This window comes from Astatotilapia calliptera, chromosome 6 (assembly GCF_964374335.1).
Source record: "Astatotilapia calliptera chromosome 6, fAstCal68.1, whole genome shotgun sequence".
Classification (NCBI taxonomy): domain Eukaryota; kingdom Metazoa; phylum Chordata; class Actinopteri; order Cichliformes; family Cichlidae; genus Astatotilapia; species Astatotilapia calliptera.
The window spans coordinates 37,628,189-37,645,113 of record NC_137427.1 but is presented as its reverse complement, the minus strand read 5'-3'; the positions used below and the strand labels follow the sequence as shown (position 1 = coordinate 37,645,113).

Below are 16,925 nucleotides of genomic sequence, written 5' to 3'. Positions count from 1 at the left end.
AACCAGCCCTCCCACATTAATGGAATCAAACAAAACTGGTATCAATCAACTGTGCTACGTTTGTGCTGGTATTTGCTGCAAAAATTTACGTTTGTGCTGCTATCATTTTAAAGAAATCCATACAAATTTCTAGAGGTCATCAGAGGTCAACCAGCCCCCCCACATTAATGGAATCAAACAAAACTGGTATCAATCAACTGTGCTACGTTTGTGCTGGTATGTGCTGCAAAAATTTACGTTTGTGCTGCTATCATTTTAAAGAAATCCATACAAATTTCTAGAGGTCATCAGAGGTCAACCAGCCCCCCCACATTAATGGAATCAAACAAAACTGGTGTCAGTCAACTGTACTACGTTTGTGCTGGTTTGTGCTGCCTCTGTTTTAAAGATATTAATGAAAATGTAAAGGTCAAAAGGTCAACCAGCCCCCCCACATTAATGGGATCGAACAAAATTGATGTCAAACGTTTGTGCTGGTTTGTGCTGCTAAAATTGTCGTTTGTGCTGCCTCTGTTTTAAAGATATTAATGAAAATGTAAAGGTCAAAAGGTCAACCAGCCCTCCCACATTAATGGAATCAAACAAAACTGGTGTCAATCAACTGTGCTACATTTGTGCTGGTTTGTGCTGCAAAAATTGTCGTTTGTGCTGCATCTGTTTTAAAGATATTAATGTAAAGGTCAACAGTAATGGAATCGAATAAAAGCCTTCAGTTTTCAGGCCCCTCTTCTGTGGAACCAGCTTCCAGTTTGGATTCAGGAGACGGACACTATCTCTACTTTCAAGATTAGGCTTCAAACTTTCCTTTTTGCTAAAGCATATAGTTAGGGCTGGACCAGGTGACCCTGAATCCTCCCTTAGTTATGCTGCAATAGACATAGGCTGCTGGGGGATTCCCATGATGCATTGAGATTTTCCTTTCCAGTCACCTTTCTCGCTCACTATGTATTAACAGACCTCTCTGCATTCAATCAAATCTGTTATTAACCTTTGTCTCTCTTCCACAGCATGTCTTTTATCCTGTCTTCCTTCTCTCACCCCAACCGGTCGCAGCAGATGGCCGCCCCTCCCTGAGCCTGGTTCTGCTGGAGGTTTCTTCCTGTTAAAAGGGAGTTTTTCCTTCCCACTGTTGCCAAAGTGCTTGCTCATAGGGGGTCATATGATTGTTGGGTTTTTCTCTGTATCTATGAAGCGCCTTGAGGCGACTTATGTTGTGATTTGGCGCTATATAAATAAAATTGAATTGAATTGAATTGAAAAAGTTGAATTGAATTGAATGAAACAACTTACTTATGTGACCACATATGAAGTGTTATAACTTACCACAAAAGGTGAACTGTGCCACTGACCCTTGGTAGATCTGCACATGATAAAAAAAAAAAAAAAGCATTATAAATACTAACACAGCTATTAATAATTAAACTGGTGGGGTACATTTAAGATGTTAATGTCACAAAATAAAATAGACTGGTAGAAAGAAGTACAAGGAAATGGTAATGGGGGGAGCCATGAAAATATATCTTTTCAACATGATTCAGTGTGACAAAGCCAGGGCATGATTTAAAAAAACAAACAAAAAAAAAAAACAGGTTGTCACGGTCCTAGGTCAGTGACCCAGTGTTTTGAGTTTCTTGTGCCTCTGAGTTTTTTGTATTATGTTCTTAGTTCTCTTTGTTGTCCCAGCGTATTCTTAGTTTGGTTTTCTTGTATTCTGTTTAGTTCTGAGTATTTGGTAGCCGCCCTCTGTGTTTCTTAGTTGCTCTGTCTCCCCTAGTCTAGTTTGCATCTGTGCTAATTCCTGTTTTACTTTGAAGGTCTGTGTCTCATGTGAGTGTATCCTACTTTGCTCCCTTGTCTGGTCAGTTCTGATTTCTCCCAGCTGTGCTCTCCTTCTGTGTCTCATTCCCCTCGTTACTTCCCATTGTATTTAAACCCTGTGTTTCTCTGAGTCAGTGCTGCGTCGTCCCTCAAGCTGTGTGTTTCTTCGTGTGCCTCTCTGCAAGGTGTGAGTTTATATCTTCCCAGTTTAATTTTGTATGCTCGTTTTCTGTGACTAGCAATTAAAGCTGTGATTTTGAGTTCATCCCCTGAGTCTGAGTCCTGCATTTTGGGTATCTATAGACTTTATCAAAGTAGATGTCTTTCTGAAAGCGCTGTAACTAAGTTTAAGAATATAATCCACCCACTGTTATCATCTTCAATGCCCTGTACCAACATAGAGCAGAGCAGCTATCTGATTGCTACCCCCAATTTCACCTCCTCACTACATACGACTCTGGATACTGTAGCTCCTGTGAAAACTAAGGTCTCTAATCAGAAGTACCTGACTCCGTGGTATAATTCTCAAACACGTAGCCTAAAGCAGATGACTCGTAAGCTGGAGAGGAAATGGCGTGTCACAAATTTAGAGGATCATCATTTAGCCTGGAGAAATGGTTTGCTGCTTTATAAGAAAGCCCTCCGCAAAGCCAGAACATCTTACTATTCGTCACTGATTGAAGAAAATAAGAATAACTCCCGGTTTCTCTTCAGCACTATAGCCAGGCTGACAAAAAGTCAGAGCTCTTTTGAGCCAACCATCCCTTTAACGTTAACTAGTAATGACTTCATGGACGTCTTCACAAATAAAATTTTTATCATTCGAGAAAAAATTACCAATAATCATCCCACAGATGTAATATTATCTACAGCTACTCTTAGTACCATTGATGTTATATTAGACTCTTTTTCTCCAATTGATCTTTCTGAGTTAACTTCAATAATTACTTCCTCCAAGCCATCAACGTGTCTTGTAGACCCCATTCCTACAAAACTGCTCAAAGAAGTCCTGCCATTAATTAATTCTTCAATCTTAAATATGATCAACCTATCTCTAATAATCGGCTATGTACCACAGGCCATCAAGCTGGCTGTAGTTAAACCTTTACTCAAAAAGCCATCTCTAGACCCCGCAGTCTTAGCTAATTATATGCCAATCTCCAACCTTCCTTTCATATCAAAAACCTTGAAAGAGTAGTTGTCAAACAGCTAACAGATCATCTGCAGAGGAATGGCTTATTTGAAGAGTTTCAGTCAGGTTTCAGAGCTCATCACAGCACAGAAACAGCTTTAGTGAAGGTTACAAATGATCTTCTTATGGCCTCTGACAGTGGACTCATCTCTGTGCTTGTCCTGCTAGACCTTAGTGCAGCATTCGATACTGTTGACCATAATATCCTATTAGAGCGATTAGAACATGCTGTAGGTATTACAGGTACTGTGCTGCAGTGGTTTGTATCATATCTAATAGACTCCATCCTCTTCACACACTGAGATTAATTATGGAGTTCCACAGGGTTCAGTGCTGGGACCAATTCTGTTTACATTATACATGCTTCCCTTAGGCAGCATCATTAGAAGACATAGCATACAATTTCACTGCCATGCAGACACCCAGCTCTATCTGTCCATGAAGCCAGATAACACACACCAATTAGTTAAACTGCAGGAATGTCTTAAAGACATAAAGACCTGGATGGCCGCTAACTTTCTGCTTCTTAATTCAGATAAAACTGAGGTTATTGTACTCGGCCCTGAAAAGCCTAGAAATATGGTATCTAACCAGATTCTTACTCTGGATGGCATTACCTTGGCCTCCAGTAACGCTGTGAGGAACCTTGGAGTCATTTTTGACCAGGATATCTCCTTCAACGCACATATTAAACAAATATGTAAGACTGCATTCTTCCATTTGCGCAACATCTCTAAAATTAGAAATATCCTCTCTCAGAGTGATGCTGAAAAACTAGTTCACGCATTTATTACTTCCAGGCTGGACTACTGTAATTCATTATTATCAGGATGTCCAAAAAACTCACTGAAAAGCCTTCAGCTAATCCAAAATGCTGTAGCAAGAGTACTGACAGGGACTAGAAAGAGAGAGCATATTTCTCCTGTTTTGGCTTCCCTTCATTGGCTTCCTGTTAAATCCAGAATTGAATTCAAAATCCTGCTCCTCACATACAAGGTCTTAAATAATCAGGCCCCATCTTATCTTAATGACCTTGTAGTACCATATCACCCCATTAGAGCACTTCGCTCTCGCTCTGCAGGCCTACTTGTTGTTCCTAGAGTATTTAAAAGTAGAATGGGAGGGAGAGCCTTCAGTTTTCAGGCCCCTCTTCTGTGGAACCAGCTTCCAGTTTGGATTCAGGAGACAGACACTATCTCTACTTTCAAGATTAGGCTTCAAACTTTCCTTTTTGCTAAAGCATATAGTTAGGGCTGGACCAGGTGACCCTGAATCCTCCCTTAGTTATGCTGCAATAGACATAGGCTGCCGGAGGATTCCCATGATGCATTGAGTTTTTCCTTTCCAGTCACCTTTCTCAGTCACTATGTATTAACAGACCTCTCTGCATTGAATTATATCTGTTATTAACCTCTGTCTCTCTTCCACAGCATGTCTTTTATCCTGTCTTCCTTCTCTCACCCCAACCAGTCGCAGCAGATGGCCCCGCCCCTCCCTGAGCCTGGTTCTGCTGGAGGTTTCTTCCTGTTAAAAGGGAGTTTTTCCTTCCCACTGTCGCCAAAATGCTTGCTCATAGGGGGTCATATGATTGTTGGGTTTTTCTCTGTATCTATGAAGCGCCTTGAGGCAACTTATGTTGTGATTTGGCGCTATATAAATAAAATTGAATTGAATTGGGTCCAACTCCTGCCTGCCGCACAGCGATTCATGACACGGGTCTTTTAACCTAAAAATGTTTTAATGGCCATGAAGAAAGGACTCTTCAATAGATCTTTCAACTCACCGGTGTTTACTGTCTCCACCTGAAATTAATTGCAGTCTGAATTTATTTTTTTTTCTTCTGTCCTTTTGTCTTCGGTCTTCAGCCTTGGAAGGAAAAAATAAAAATATTGAAAACCTTATTAGCACACTAAATATACAAAACCTTGCTATATTTCAATTGTTTTAGATTGAAGTTGCCACTGCTAGCTAAGTCAGTTTTGAGTCATGCTAATGAGAAGAAGAAAAAAAAACCCTGCCGAACAATGAGGCTGCTGTTGTAAAAACGCCAACTTTCTTGCGTTGGCAAGTGGTCGTTAAAATATCATTAAGACCCTTTCTTTTTATGTAATTCTTAGTAAAACTGTTTTAATCGGTTAAAACTGACAACATAATCTATGTTTGAAAAAGAGCGCGAACAACAGCGAACCACTATTCACCACCTGGGTCTGTGCTTTTTAACACAGCAGCGCATTCGAAATCGAATTTCTTGCCTGCAACATATTAATATACTTGCTTTTTTACGGAAAAAATAAACATAACGAAGGTTCCGTTTTACTTGCAAGTTTCTCCAAATGTGCTCTCCAGTCGCTCGAGAAAGGCAGCCATATTGAACAGAATTTTCTGTCAACGTCGTTCAGGTTAGAGAGAAAACGTCATGACGTAGTTGACATACACATGCGGAGCTCGGAAAAAAATTTACTCAAAAATCATAATTAAGAAAGCAGTATTTACTCTTAACTTCTAAGCCATGTACAATTATAACTGTTTGAATCGTTAACAGAACAAAAGTTTTAAGTTGTTTCAACTTTGGGGAATTTCAATTGTTATATCCACAAACTTTATAAGTCAGGTAGACTGTTGGGGTTTACAGTGCAGTAAAACTTGGCAAAGGACAATACTGTGTCATGAACACCTGTGCCTTTGATGCCTTCTGTCAAAGTCTGTGCTGCGCTTACTGTGACAGTCGTACTGCTCAAAACATGTTGAATAGTTCAGAGGAGAACAAAGTATTCCAGCTTGTGAAATCCCTTGCTTCAAAGGGTGTCACTCAACATGCCTATTCATTGAGGGCAGAGGTGCTGAGCTCAATATTCTGCCCTGTTCAGTTGAAGACTGGTGTTCATCGTGTTGATGCACAGTGCCATGTGTCCACAGTAATTCAAAAAACAATGATGGAAAATCCAAGTGTTCACTTCACAAGACAGTGTTCCTCCCAGTACTGCAAACTTTACACACCAAACACAAGGCAAATACCTTTTGTTTCCATTGATCTGTCAGTCCTCTCAGCTTCTGGCATAGCTCACCTTCAGTCTGCTGTTGAACAAGGGCTCAACCTTCCAGCATCGCCATGCCTAAGACCAATCGAAAGTCCTGATGCATCTCCAACAGCATTTAAAACAGATTCATCAGGAAAGCAACTTTGCACAGGGACTGTTTGTCACAGTTTCACCCTGAGAGAGCTTGTATGGATTGACACAGACCTTGGAAAATGCTCTACAGAAACTCTGGAGCACAGTTTTCACAGTCCAAAAAGGTTTTTGCTTACTGAATTCCCATCCACTCTGCTACTTCAAGGAGAGAAATTCACACTGAAAGCAGTCATTACATTTAGGAGGGCCCAACACCAGAAACACTCGGGCATTATATGACATTCTGTAACAGGACCCCGTACATCTGGGAGATGTATGATGACCTAAGAAAGGATGTAACCATAGCATCTGAAAACACCAGCGTATGTCCGCACGCTGTGCTCTACACAAAGGAATGATGGCAAGATCTCATGAAAGAAAGTCCTTTTCTAGTTTGTGAGTTAGATGATGGAAATAGCTGTTATTTTTCAGTTATTGTATTAGACTTGTGAGGCTCAGACAGTTCAATGTATTTACCTTTTCTAACAGGAAACATATATACTACATTGTTCTCGTAGTTTTGTATTTTGTTACCAGCAAATAACGTTTTTTTCTCTAACCGAATGCATTAATTATTTTAAATGCTATATTTAACCTAGTTTTTAAATAAGTTATTGCAGTTTGATTACTAGGTTTAAGAGTGTGATCATAAGAAAAAAATATCCAATGCTGGTTAATATCTCTCAATTTCTTTACGGTAAAGAAAGTGGCTGGTTGAGCTTTAGAAACTTTTGGTAATATCTTTAAAATGAAAGCGGCACAAACGACAATTTTAGCAGCACAAACCAGCACAAACGTAGCACAAACGTTTGACACCAGTTTTGTTTGATTCCATTACTGTGGGGGGGCTGGTTGACCTCTGATGACCTCTAGAAATTTTGATTAATATCTTTAAAATGTTTGTGTTTTTGTACCCCGCCTTTCGCCCTATGACAGCTGGGATAGGCTCCAGCGCCCCCCGCGACCCTGAAAAGGATAAGCGGAAGCGAATGGATGGATGGATGGATGGATGGATGGATGGATCTTTAAAATGATAGTAGCACAAATGAAAATTTTTGCAGCACAAACCAGCACAAACGTAGCACAAACGTTTGATACCACTTTTGTTGGATTTGAAGAAGGTGGGGGGGCCAACTTCACTCACATGACTTCTCTGTTCATTTTAAGCAGCAGAAGTGAGGCGCATGTCTGTGTGCGTGTGTATGGAGCCATTGGGTGCAGTCACTATAGCAACCAGGCTCACACCTGCCTGCTTAACTAGCTCTGTCTCTCACTCTGCCAAGATTCATCTTAAACACTTCTCTTTCAACTGCTGCTGTGTCCTCAGTGTTTGCTCTACAGGTATGATTTTACCCTCAAAACGTTGCCACCGTTGTTCTATTTCCAACACCTTGTCTTTCAAAGCTCAGACATTTAAAATTTTTAAACTGTGTGGATCCAAGTGGAGGGATCACATTTTAGTCATTCAAAGAATATGAACTTTTAATATTCATTCAGAGGTTTTCTGACTCTAAATTTTCTTTTCTCATTTCTAAGGTTTTTCTAATTTACAATTAAAACATTTTCAGCTTTTTTCCAACTTCTTCTTCTGTGTAAACGTCAGCTTTTAGCACTTCAGCACTTTTGTTTTCAGATTAAATTCTTTTTCTTTTTATCTCATTCAAACTTTTTAACTTAAAGTTCAGCAATTAATTCATTTCAATGCATACATTCAGATTCAAGCATTCACACTGCAGTTTCTTCAGAAAATGCACTTTCTAGTTGACAACTAGAATACATACTTACATCATGTATGGACCAATGAAGAGGAAGCCATGAATCAAGCCAAAGTTAGAAACTTAAGAAAACTTTTTTTTTTCCTTTTCTTTCTTTTTTTTTTAACCAATGTTTGTAATTAGGGTGTAGATAGGTACACAAAGCTACATCATCTGGGGCTGGAAAAGAAAAGCAGCACTGAGGTGCTGAAAGATGCAGTTCCAATAGTGGCCACTTGAGGCTGGGAATCATGGGTGTCCCATGTTAAAATGTCCAACTTTAAACATGGATAGTTTCTGTCTATGATAACTGAACTCTTTCTCAGAACTAAACTGCTTCAGTTTTGCTGAGGCTTAAAGTTTGGGTGCATGTCCTCTTTGATGAACTCTTTGGCTTCCACTAATACACTGTGGCTGAACTGAACCTCTCAACTGTGTTTGTGCTCATGGTGCCTTTTGGAGTATTTTTTTTTTATGACAAATAGTCTGGCCTGCTAACTGCTGCAAACCATCCACAAACCATCCACTTCAGTTTTGCTGAGTAAAATGCTAGTATTTTATTCATCTGTTTCTTTGCTTTAAAAGAGTCTTCACGTGACATCAGAGCTACTGGGACATGCACACATGAAAGTCAAAACAGTAGTGCAGTCCTTTGCTCTCCAGCCATCTTATGAACGTCTTTGAGTTTAGCCAAAATGCCGGATAGCTGCTGCCTTTTCGTGTTTCTTTACAGCCGCCAGAAGGGCATATAGCACCACAATGTGAACACACCCCTCCTGACCCTGCCTTACAGGTCAAATCACGCCAATCCCTGCATTTCCACAGTAACCTAGTCTGTCAATGGAGGCTCATTTAAACTGCAGGACTGATTCACTGTAAAATTCCAAGTCAACAAAATATAAGATTTACACGTGATCATTCATTTCAGCAAACAACAATTTCTTGTTCTTTACCTCTCTGATGACAACCATATTTACCCATCCAGATCTAAAACGCATGTAGATGTCCGTACTTTGAAAGCTTTGATCTTGGTACCAGTGTAAGGTGATCGAGCCATATAAGACGCCACCGAACTGGAGCTCTGGGAGAGACATTGATTTAATTTAAATGTAGATAAAGCTGCCAGCGAAAAGTATGGCTCACAAGTCCCAAAATCCATAGTTTCTCTGAATGCAGCTTGCTAACGTTAGCCCAGATTTGTGACTCCAAAAATCCAACATGGTGGCCATGTTGTTTTCTTTGCAGGGTCCTGAAATCAGTGTGAGATGTCCATGTGGCTAAAAACACATCATAGTCTATGAATGATAGAAAATAAAATATAAACCATAGCAACATTACATTACACCTGTGATATCTTTAGCATTTAAGGTGTCTTTATTTGGTATTCAGTAAATGTATCTCCTCATCTTTGTTAATGCTACATTTTTTTTAACTACCATTTGTTGTTACCATGGCAATGATTCCCTTCAATAAAGATTGTTGTTGTTGTTGTTGTTGTTGTTGTTGTTGTTGTTGTTGGCATCATCCAGCACCACAGGCCCTGGTGTGCTGATGATGACCTGACAGGAAGCACTGTCCCTGATGTAAAGTATATGGCCTCAGCCAACAACAGTGGCCCTGCTGAAATGTGGATGGTATCATCGAGTAGCACAGGCCCTGGTGTAATGTGGATGGAATCATCCAACAGTACAGTCCCTGGTGTGGTGAAGAGCGCCTCACAGGAAGAACTGTCCCTGATGTAAAGTGTATGGCCTCAACCAACCACAATGGCCCTGGTGAAATGTGGATGGTAATGGCCAGCACAACAGGCCATGTTGTAATGTGAATGTCCTCACCAGTAGACCAGGCCCTTGTGTACTGTGGATCGCATCAGCCAGCAACACAAGCCCTGGTGAAATGTGGATGGTATCAACGAGTAGCACAGGCCCTGGTATAATGTGGATGGCATCATCCAGCAACACCACAGGCCCTGGTGAAATGTGGTTGTTTTCGGCCAGCAACACAGGCCTTTGGGTAATTTGGATGGCTAGCAGCACAGGCCCTGGTCTGGTGAAGATGGCCTCACAGGAGTCACTGGCCCTAATGTATTGTGGATGGCATCAGCCATCAACACAGGCCCTCGTGAAATATAGGTGGCCTCAGCCAGCAACACAGTCCCTGGTGTAATGTGAATATCCTCAGCCAGTAGTAAAGGCCCTTGCGTTTTCTGGAACGCATCAGCCAGCAACACAATCCCTGGTGAAATGTGGATGGTCTAATCCAGCACCACAGGCCCTGGTTTGGTGATGATTGCCAACAGGAAGAACTGTACCTGGTGTAATGAGGATGGCCTCATCCAACAGTACAGGCCCTAGTGTTGTGAAGATGGCCTCACAGGAAGCACAGGCCATGGTGTAATGTGGATGGCCTCAGACAGCAGCCAGGCCCTGGTGAAATGTAGATGGCCACAGCCGGCAACATGCGCTCTGGTCAAATGTAGTCTGCCTCAGCCAGTAGCACAGGCCCTGTTGTGGTGAAGATGGCCTGACAGGAAGCACTGTCCCTGGTGTAATGTGTATTTCCTCAGGCAACAACACTGGCCCTGGTGAAATGTGGATGGTATTGGCCAACACCACAGGCCCTGGCGTAATGTGAATGTCCTCAGCCAACACCACTGGCCCTGGTGTAATGGGGATGGCATCAGCCAGTAGCACAGGCCCTTGTGTATTGTGGATCGCATCAGCCAACAACACAAGCCCTCGTGAAATATAGGTGGCCTCAGACAGCAGCGCAGGCCCTGCTGTCGTGAAGTGGGCCTCAGAGGGAGCACTAGCTATGGTATAATGTGGATGGCCTCATTCAGTAGCACAGGCCCTTTTGTAATGTGGATGGCCTTATCTACCAACACTGGCCCTGGTGAAATGTGGATGGTAATGGCCAGCACCACAGACCTTGGTGTAATGTGGATGGCCTTAGCCAACACCACTGACCCTGGTGAAATGGGGATGGCCTCAGCCAGTAGCACAGGCCCTGTTGTAATGTGGATGTCCTCAGCCATGACCACAGGCCCTGATGAAATGTAGTTGGCCTCAGCCAGTAGCACAGGCCCTGTTGTAATGTGGATGGCCTCTTCTAACAACTCTGTCCCAGGTCAAATATGGATGGTATTGGTCAGCACCAAACACCCTGGTGCAATGTGAATGTCCTCAGCCAACACCATTGGCCCTGGTGTAATGTGGATGGTATTGGCTAGCACCACAGGCCCTTGTGTAACGTGAATGGCATCATCCAACAACACTGGCCCTGGTGAAATGTGGATGGTATTGGCCAGCACCACAGGCCCTGGTGTAATGTGAATGTCCTCAGCCATGCCCAAAGGCCCTGATGAAATGTAGTTGGCCTCAGCCATCACCACAGGCCCTGGTGAAATGTAAATGTCCTCAGCCAGTAGCACAGGCACAGGTGTAATGTGGATGGCATCAACGAGCAGCAGAGGCCCTGGTGTGGTGAAGATGGCCTCACAGGAAGCACTGTCCCTTGTGTAATGTGTATGGCCTCAGCCAACAACAGTGGCCCAGGTGAAATGTGGATTATATTGGCCAGCACTACAGGCCCTGGTGTAATGTGAATATCCTCAGCCAGTAGTACAGGCCCTTGTGTTTTGTGGAACGCATCAGCCAGCAACACAATCCCTGGTGAAATGTGGATGGCCACAGCCGGCAACATGCGCTCTGGTGAAATGTAGTCTTCCTCAGCCAGTAGCACAGGCCCTGTTGTGGTGAAGATGGCCTCACAGGAAGCACAGGCCTTGGTGTAATGTGTATTTCCTCAGCCAACAACACTGGCCCTCTTTAAATGTGGATGGTATTGGCCAACACCACAGGCCCTGGTGTAATGTGAATGGACTCATCCAACAACACAGGCCCTGGTGAAATGTGGATGGTATTGGCCAACACCACAGGCCCTGGCGTATTATGAATGTCCTCAGCCAACACCACTGGCCCTGGTGTGATAAGGATGGCATCAGCCAGTATCACAGGCCCTTGTGTATTGTGGATCGCATCAGCCAGCAACACAAGCCCTGGTGAAATGTGGATGGTTTGGGCCTGCACCACAGGCCCTGGTTTAATGTGGATGGCATCAACAAGTAGCACAGGCCCTTGTGTACTGTGGATCACATCAGCCAGCAACACAGGCTCTGGTGAAATGTAGATGACCTCAGACAGCAGCGCAGGCCCTTCTGTCATGAAGTTGGCCTCAGAGGGAGCACTAGCCCTGGTGCAATGTGAATGGTCTAAGCCAGCAATACAGGCCCTGGTGTGGTGACGATAGCCTCACAGGGAGCACATGCCGTGGTATAATGTGGATGGCCTCAGCCAGTAGCACAGGCCCTGTTGTAATGTGGATGGCCTCATTTACCAACACTGGCCCAGGTGAAATGTGGATGGTAACTGCCAGCACCAAAGAACTTGGTGTAATGTGGATGGCCTTAGCCAACACCACTGACCCAGGTGAAATGTGGATGAAATCGGCAAGGACTAATGGCCCTGGTTTAATGTAGATGGCATCAGCCAGTAGCACAGGCCCTTGAGTTTTGTTAATGGCATCAGCCAACAACACCACTGGCCCTTGTCAAATGTGGATGGTTTCGGCCAGCAACACAGGCCCTGGTGTAATGTGAATGTCCTCAGCCAACACCACTGGCCCTGGTGTAATGGGGATGTCATCAGCCAGTAGCACAGGCCCTTGTGTATTGTGGATCGCATCAGCCAGAAACACAAGCCCTGGTGAAATGTGGATGGTTTCGGCCTGCACCACAGGCCCTGGTTTAATGTGGATGGCATCAACGAGTAGCACAGGCCCTTGTGTAATGTGGATCACATCAGCCAGCAACACAGGCTCTGGTGAAATGTAGATGACCTCAGACAGCAGCGCAGGCCCTGCTGTCGTGAAGTTGGCCTCAGAGGGAGGACTAGCTATGGTGCAATGTGGATGGCCTAAGTCAGCAATACAGGCCCTGGTGCGGTGACGATAGCCTCACAGGGAGCACATGCCGTGGTATAATGTGGATGGCCTTAGCCAACACCACTGGCCCTGATGAAATGTGGATGACATCGGCAAGGACCAATGGCCCTGATGTAATGTGGATGGTTTCAGCCAACAGCACAGTCCCTGTTGTGGTGAAGATGGCCTCACAGGAAGCACTGTCCCTGGTGTAATGTGGATGGCCTCATCTACCAACACTGGCCCAGGTGAAATGTGGATGGTAATGGCCAGCACCACAGACCTTGGTGTAATGTGGATGGCCTTAGCCAACACCACTGACCCTGGTGAAATGTGGATGACATCAGCAAGGACCAATGGCCCTGATGTAATGTGGATGGTTTCAGCCAACAGCACAGTCCCTGGTGTGGTGAAGATGGCCTCACAGGAAGCACTGTCCCTGGTGTAATGTGGATGGCCTCAGCAAACAACACTGGCCCTGGTGAAATGTCGGTGCTATTGGCCAGCACCACAGGCCCTGGTGTAATGTAGATGGCATCAGCCAGCAACACAAACCCTGGTGAAATGTGGACGGTATCAACAAGTAGCAAACACCCTGGCGTAATGTCAATCGCCATAGCCAACACCACTTGATCGGGTGAAATGAGGATGATATCGTTTAGCACCACAGGCCCAGGTGTAATGTGAATGTGTAACCACTGACTCATTTTAAATAGTTTAGGACAGCCAAACTACGGACCAGTTGCTAGGTTCGGCAGGGCTACAATAGAAAGCGAGGCGAATGCAGAATGAAATGGCTGGAGACAGGAATTTGAGCAGCAACAGTTATTATTTTGCACAAAAATGAAATAAACAAGACACAAATTCCACATTGACAGTAGTAGTGATAATAACCATAACAATAATAAGAAGAAGCCGGCAAAACAAAAATAACCCCAAAAATAGTCGTTTGAGCTCAATATTCAATTGTCTTTTTGTCTTTGGTCATTTGTCAAGTCAAAAATTCTTAGTCTAGTTCTTGTTCTCTTTCGTTTGTGGTTTGTGTGTTACCACTTGGGAGTCTCCGTCGAGGAAGAAGAGTAAGTTCCTCTGCAAAGTTCAGTCTGGGCTCAGGCTCGCCATCTCCATCCGGAGAGAATCCATTGGAATCCAAAATCTTAGTTCCTTCCACACGGACAAGGGAAAAAAACCTAGCCTGCACAACAATATTAACATTATTGTACACAGCCAGCTCCGTTTCTTCTCTTGTATCACAGCTATAGCTTTAGTTCTTTATCTCTTTTCACATTTCTTTCACATTACCACAGTAATACATTACATGCATGCTTTGAATATATCTCTCGTTATACATGAAATTATTTTAACCATGTAAACAACAAATGAATTTCTTGTTCTCTTTTTAACCATGAAATTATGATTAATAGGTATAACCAGCAAGATAATACATTTTTCCAATCATCCTTCGAGTATGCTAAACAAATCCTACCACAACAGCATTTCAACCGTTTTTAAACAGCAAATTACCACTCGCGAATCGGTATGAACAGAAGAAACAACTTTTAGCAACAGACTAACACATTATTAACTTTTCAAACCCATGGGCTAAACTCACCAAAATGTTAGAAAATTCCGCACGAGCTATCCGTGACCTGTCTCATCTATTTCCACGTGCGAAAAGATCTAGCTCATGTGAAATGATGGTCTGGTGTTTCGGAAGACGAGGCTAAAACCACCTTCAACCAATGAAAAAGGCATTTATCCCTTGTGATCCAGCAACAGAAAATAAAGTTTGCTAGAGGATCACACTTCCTTTTTTCAAAATAAATGTTTCTTTTCAAAATAAAATAATGAAAATACATTTATACAATCAAAACGAAAACAAGAAAAAAATAACAAAAGGTAGTTTTCTCTACTGGGTTACAAATGTCCTCAACCAAAACCACTGGCCCTGGTGTAATGTGGATCGCCTCATCCAGCACCCCACGCCCTGGTGTGGTGATGATGGCCTCAGCCAAAAGAACTGTCCCTGGTGTTATGTATATGGCCTCAGCCAACAACAGTGGCCCTGGTGAAATATGGATCGTATTGGTCAGCACCACACACCCTGGTTTAATGTGAATGGCCTTAGCCAGTAGCACAGGCCCTTGTGAATTGTGGATCACATCAGCCAGCAACGCAGGCCCTGGTCTGGTGAAGATGGCCTCACAGGGAGCATTGGCCCTGGTGCAATGTGTATGGCCTCTGCCAGCAACACAGACAGTGGTGTGGTGAAGATGGCTTCACAGGGAGCACTGGCCCTGGTGTAATGTGGATGGCCTCAGCCAACACCACTTGATCTGGTGAAATGTGGATGATATCGTTCAGCACCACAGGCCCAGGTGTAATGTGAATGTCCTCAGCCGAAACCACTGGCCCTGGTGTAATGTGGATGGTATCAGCCAGTAGCACAGGCCCTTGTGTATTGTGGATGGCACCAGCCAGTAGCACTGTCCCTGGTGTAAAGTGTATGGCGTCTGCCAACAACAGTGGCCCTGGTGAAATGTGGATGGTATTGGCCAGCAGCACAGGCCCTGGTGTGGTGAATATGGCCTCACAGGGAGATTGGCCCTGGTGCAATGTGTATGGCCTCTGCCAGCAACACAGACAGTGGTGTGGTGAAGATGGCTTCACAGGGAGCACTGGCCCTGGTGTAATGTGGATGGCCTCAGCCAACAACACTGGCCCTGGTGAAATGTGGATCGCATCCGCCAGCAACACAAACCCTGGTGAAATGTGGATGGTATCAACGAGTAGCACACACCCTGGTGTAATGTGAATGGCCTCATCCAACACCACTCGATCTGGTGAAATGTGGATGATATCGTTCAGCACCACAGGCCCAGGTGTAATGTGAATGTCCTCAGCCGAAACCACTGGCCCTGGTGTAATGTGGATGGCATCAGCCAGTAGCAAAGGCCCTTGTGTATTGTGGATGGCACCAGCCAGTAGCACTGTCCCTGGTGTAAAGTGTATGGCGTCTGCCAACAACAGTGGCCCTGGTGAAATGTGGATGGTATTGGCCAGCATAACAGGCCCTGGTGTAATGTGGATGGCATCAACGAGTAACACAAGCCCTGGTGTAATGTGGATGGCCTCATCCAGCACCACACGCCCTGGTGTGGTGATGATGGCCTCAGCCAACAACAGTGGCCCTGGTGAAATATGGATCGTATTGGTCAGCACCACACACCCTGGTTTAATGTGAATGGCCTTAGCCAGTAGCACAGGCCCTTGTGACTTGTGGATCACATCAGCCAGCAACGCAGGCAGTGGTGTGGTGAAGATGGCCTCATAGGGAGCACTGGCCCTGGTGTAATGTGGATGGCATCAGCCAGTAGCACAGGCCTTTGTATATTGTGGATGGGATCAGCCACTAACACAGGCCCTGGTAAAATGTAGTTGGCCTCAGTCATGACCACAGGCCCTGGTGAATTGTAAATGTCCTCAGCCAGTATCACAGTCCCTGTTGTAATGTGGATGGCCTGATCTAACAACACTGTCCCTGGTGAAATATGGATGGTATTGGTCAGCACCACACACCCTGGTGTAATGTGAATGGCCATAGCCAACACCACTTGATCTGGTGAAATGTGCATGATATCGTCCAGCACCAGAGGCCCAGGTGTAATGTGGATGTCCTCAGCCAACACCACTGGCCCTGGTGTAATGTGAATGGCCTTAGCCAGTAGCACAGGCCGTTGTGAATTGTGGATCACATCAGCCAGCAATGCAGGCCCTGGTGTGGTGAAGATGGCCTCACAGGGAGCACTGTCCCTAGCCAACACTACTTGATCTGGTGAAATGTGCATGAAATGGTTCAGCACCACAGGCCCAGGTGTAATGTGAATGTTCTCAACCAACACCACTGGCCCTGGTGTAATGTGAATGGCATCATCATGTACTTCCTGAGGCAGCTGAAGAAATTCAACCTGCCAACACGGACGATGATCCAGTTCTACACTGCAATCA

The 16,925-nt window shown here is 44.3% G+C and overlaps 1 long non-coding RNA gene across 1 annotated transcript; it reads right to left on the bottom strand.

Moving 5' to 3' along the window:
• Positions 1-13,727: 13,727 nt before the first annotated feature.
• LOC113011732 (uncharacterized) lies at positions 13,728-14,652 on the bottom strand. The gene is made up of 2 exons (XR_003270606.2): positions 14,530-14,652; positions 13,728-14,112 (listed from the first exon to the last, which is right to left on the bottom strand). It is a non-coding gene; the product is annotated as an uncharacterized LOC113011732 (long non-coding RNA).
• Positions 14,653-16,925: the final 2,273 nt, after the last annotated feature.